Source organism: Fukomys damarensis, unplaced genomic scaffold (genome assembly GCF_012274545.1).
Source record: "Fukomys damarensis isolate Sample0158 unplaced genomic scaffold, DMR_v1.0_HiC HiC_scaffold_6, whole genome shotgun sequence".
Lineage (NCBI taxonomy): Eukaryota > Metazoa > Chordata > Mammalia > Rodentia > Bathyergidae > Fukomys > Fukomys damarensis.
Genome location: NW_022900918.1, coordinates 17183724 through 17189000, shown reverse-complemented (window position 1 = coordinate 17189000; position 5277 = coordinate 17183724). Strand labels below are relative to the sequence as shown.

Below are 5277 nucleotides of genomic sequence, written 5' to 3'. Positions count from 1 at the left end.
AAACCCCAAAAAAAAAAAAAAAAAAAAAAAAAAAGCAGTTTTAGAGGATACTTGCGGCTTCTGAGAAACTGTGGGAGATTTCGCAAACAATTATTAGTTAGGTTCTAAGGCAAACTCTGGAACGACTGAGGCCAATAACTCTGAACCGTGACTTCACGGGTGTATACTGTGTTTTTTCTGTGACAATAGGAGATTTTTATTCCATTTTTCCTGTTTGGTTATTTTATATTCATTGAAAGGATGTTGATTATTGATAAGTTGATTTTCATTATTTTCTCATAGGTAAGGGTATGTGAAACACATATGAAGATATAGAGGTAAATACAAATACAATGTTGGTTTTTCTTTCATTGATTCACCTAGACTGTCATACAGCTTACCACTATTTGTTACTTATATTTATTGGTATATGAAGTGTTTCTGTTTAAAATTAAAATTAATACTTAAAATGTTACCTCTTTGAGAATTCATATTTTGAATCATTATATTTACAATAATTAGAACTGATTTAGAAAAATCATAGTGCAAAAACTCGTGAAATTCTTGCTTTTGAAATTACAATTTCTAAAAATAATACTTGAAAAAAAAACATGATGTAGCACTGAAGTTGTGGGTTTTCCTTTCAGAAATAGTACAGAAAGCCAGCAGTTCTTCTTTGTAATGTTCATTTACACAGCAAGAGCTGAAAATACATATTTTAGTGACCTGCATTTTTAGAACAGCTCATTAGCACTATTGAGCATGTAATAGATATTTTGGCTAAAGATGTTTATGGGCCTTACAAATAATTTCTTCCTCCCACACACCAAATTTAACCATTTTATTGTGCTTTACAACTTCCACCCCTATTCATGCACCTAGTCATTATATTGGGAGCCAAATTTTAATGATTTTTGTTGCCTCCAGTACTATATACACATTTGGAAATGATGCACCCCACCCTCTGATTAAATGCCAAGCTTCACTGATGGAAAACAGGTCCACTAAGTAAGTAATAAGTGATGAGTGAGATAGCATGCTGTTTGACTACCAACAGACCATCAGAAACAAAGTTTAGTTCACATAAAAACAGCCCTTTGCCAAACAAGCCAGGAAGGTTGGCGGCCTTGGTAAACATGTAAATGAACTTGATAACCCTCTCTGTTTGGAGAATTCATGTGAAATATTTTGCTGCTTACTTTATTTGGCTGGATTTAGAATGTCGAGGGATTTGCAATATGGGCATTAGCTTCTAACCTCCTAAATGAGTATTTTGATGGCTGCCCAGGACATAAAGTATAGTATAAAAGGACACGAGAAAAACAGACACACAATAGGATTTAAGGCTTTACCAAAAATAATGCATAAAGGTACTAAAAAGACACAGTGGATTTCTACAAATAGTAAGCACTGTCACCCTAAAAACATAAAGAATTGACAACATAAAGAATTATTGTCTCTTGTTATTACCTAATAAGATAAAACTATGTGAATATAATCAATAATATTTACTGAGCATCCAGCATTTTCTAGATCCAGTACCATACTTTTCTATATATAAATTCATAGGACCCTTAAAATATTCTAAGATAAAGTATTTTTTCACATTTTATAGAAGCGTATATTGGAGATCAAAGAAGTTAACCTTGATCAAAGTCTCATAGGAGCTGGGATATAAAACCTGAGTCTAACCTTTGATATGTTGGATTCAGTCTCTTACTGCACAGTATAAACCACACAATTCACACATATATCCACATACACACACATAGACACAATTTATATTGTGTTCCATTTTTTAAACTTCACTCATTGTCTGAACATTTTTGAACCAAATTCCTGAATTTATTTTATATGATATAAGAAAGAGCAAAACTGAGTGCTTTAGTTGGAAACTGGATAAAGAAGATGTGGTTTTTCTATAAAATGGATTACTACTTAGCCATAAAGAATGAGAAATTAGATTCATTCCTAGGAAAATGGATACATATTGAGGATATACTCCTAAGTGAAATAAATAAGTCACATGTGTAAATATTGAATAGTTTCTCTAGTGTGAAAAACTATAATAGTATATAAGATCCTAATGATATAATTGACAATGTAAAATAGGAAGAGAAGGGCTAAAGGTGTAGGGAAAGTGGGAAGGGTAGGAGAAAGGTAATAAGGGAAATGAAAAAAAATATGAGAAAATGAAAATAAAGTGTTTGTAAAGGGGAGGAGGGGGTGAAGTGGGGACAGGGATAAGGGGAAAAATGAGAACCAAGATCTGTCATGTAAAGGTACAGGATCCCAGAAATGAATTACTGTACTGTATACCTACAATGTTCCAATAAACTCAACGAGAAAAAAGACTGAATGCTTTAAAAGATAATTAGTGAAAGGTGACTGTTACATGTACACATTTAGTTATCCAATTCAAAGCTCTGTTGGTTCTAGAGAAGTGATAAAACAAAGGATTGATTTTTATCCTTCTAATGTTGATTCTATACAGATTTCCAACATTTACCCTTCGGAAATACACTTCCTTCAATCTTCTGACCTTCAAAGTGTCTCTTCTTGGAAACTAATTTCACTGGTTGAGTGATGTGTAGCTTCCCCAAAACCCAGTTCACAAGTCTCACTCTCTAGGTATCAGTTACTCTTCTCTTCATTGAAAACTTATCTATTAAAAGTCAGGCAGTTTCTGTTTTTCCCAGTGAAAGGGAAACCTTTTTTAATAAGACTTAGTGTCCGTATAATGTAATGACAAACAATTTCCCACCATTTCTGTCAGTGCTTATCTTTGTCAGAAACACCGTTCTTTTTTGCTACTGCATTCTCTGATTTCCAGTTTTGTCTAACCCTTTTCTTTATAATTAGTTTATATCCAATATCTGACCAGGTTTAAGATAGCTTTACTTCTAATAATCAGAATTTAGGCTCATCAAATGCATACACACACACACACACACACACACACACCTGGATGTCCTGTTACACAGGCCTTCCCTATTCATTTGTGAGTTTGCCTCTGGATATCAGAATTAATTTGATAGTCATCTCACACTGCCTTGAATTGCCACTAAATTTCACTGTGCCTTGATCAATAAAAATCAAGTTGGCATTTTATTAAAAAGTGGTTTAAATACTATTATTTTCTTGAAAGAGACATTCTGAATTTTTATTATATCACAAGTATAAATAAAGATGTTATATAATGTTGAGTTCCAGGAAAATAAATTAGTAATTATTATTAATTGGTCTTTGATTCCAAAATAAAGAACATGTGATTCTTTTGACTTCAATTTTTATACTGTGCTATATATATATATATATATATATATATATATATGAAGTAATTTGAACATATGAATTTCAAAATTCTTAAATCTATGAATAATCATAAATAATGAAGTGCTAATAACCAATATAACAATAATCATTAGCATTAATAAGGTGAATAAAAGTCATAGTGATACAAAAAGAAAGCATATTTTTAAAATTCTGGAAGTGAAAAAGTAGATAATGTAACATACAGATATCTGAACAAAAATTAATAAGTGAACATGTTCAAAGCTAGAGCTACAGTATATATGAAGTTTAACTTTCTAGGAGAAATCACAAGAAAATGAAATAATAAGAATTGTTGAACTTTAATTAGAAATTTAATAGAGAAATATCAGAGGTTCTAGAAAACCTGAGTTTAGAAGAAATATTGCTGTCTTTTATGAATCTGGTGTCAGGTAATTCCATTAGAAATTAAATATGGCAGAGGTCCTTTTTGCCTCCAACAAGAACTAAGCAAGATGAGCCAAAAATGGTGCCAATTTCTTGAATAGTGAGTGGTGAAGAGATAAGCAGGAAACTGGCCCTGCAGAGCAAAGTTGAGCTAAACAAGAGGAAAGAAGAAAAAGAACAGAAATAAGAGTACGCCCTCATGTAGCAGACACAGGGCTACTGTGAAGATTCCCAGCCCACATCCCGGGAGAACCCAAGAGAAGTTCTATACAGTCAGTGCTGAGAATTATTTGGCATCATCCGAGGCCCTTGTAATTAACAGATCCTGCTTATTTCCCCAGCCATTTCTCAAATCCACATCCGCTTTTAAAGTCTACAGTTGCTAGAGGAAAATCAAAAGTGCACCATTTTTAGGAACTGATAACCCAGAGATGGCATTCATAAAAGACAATGAAACATAGCACAGCAATAAATAATAAATAATGTGAAAGAAAAGATCATATGAACTCCAAAATGGGCCTCAAAAACAAAATCATAATTTTTTACAGGGCGTTGGATTTCAGTTGACTTTAAAAACTTGCATAAATTGGGTAGAAAAGAATAAAAAACAAAGAATACAATTTTCAAAATTAGATACAGCAACATCCATTCTCATAAGAGCAAGTTGAGAACCAAAAGTTCATTTAATAAATAGTAGAAGCCAAATACAGCTGTGCACATCTGTAATCCAGCTACTGGAGAGGCTGAGGCAGGAGGATGGCAGTTAAGGCCAGCCTGAATAACTTAGTGAAACCCTTTCTCAAATTAAAAAGGGGTGGGTATGTAGCTCAGTGGTAGACTGCCCTAGGATGAGTCTTCAATGTTTAGGAAAAAAAAAGTAGAAAAGAGGGAATTTATAGTTTGAAGGATTATAGAGAGCTTTGTCAGGCAGGACTCACAGCACAGGGTTGAAAGGTTATAGAAGTACCAGGAAACAAAGGAGAGAAAGAAATCTTTGCTTCCTAATGTAAACAAATGGCTCCACAAATCCTTTTGTGGGGGTCAGTACTAGGGATTAAACTCATGCCTTTGTGCTTTGTGAGGCAGGTGGCAAAACTACTGAGCAAAATCCCCAGCCCCACAAATCCATATTTTATCCTAACTGGAGAACAAAATGAATCTAGTAATGACTCATTAATTCTGAAGATTTCTCACATTTTGTTCAGTCATCTTTGCTTCTTTTTTAACCCAGACTTCTCCTTTAACCCAAGTTCTGATTTCTTTGCTCAAAAATACTTTAAAGTACAGAAACATGAAAATATTCACTTGCTGACAATGAACAAGGCTGAGTTTGAGTGACAGATTTATTAGCTGAGGTCTCTTGCACAGCGATTTAATATTTTTCAGGCTCAGTTTCCTCGATTGTACTTTTTTAATTAAAAGATATCATTTAAAAGTTGTATGATTTAGCCGGGTGTAGTGGCGCATGCCTGTAATCCCAGCACTTGGGAGGCTGAGGCAGGAGGATAGCAGTGAGTTCAAGACCAGCCTGGGCTACATAGTGGGTTCCAGGTCAGTCTCAACTACATAGTGAGACCC

The 5277-nt window shown here is 33.8% G+C and overlaps 1 long non-coding RNA gene across 1 annotated transcript in view; it reads right to left on the bottom strand.

Moving 5' to 3' along the window:
- Positions 1-5277, bottom strand: part of LOC104861057 — a 62424-nt gene that overhangs the window by 46410 nt on the left and 10737 nt on the right. The window lies entirely within an intron of this gene.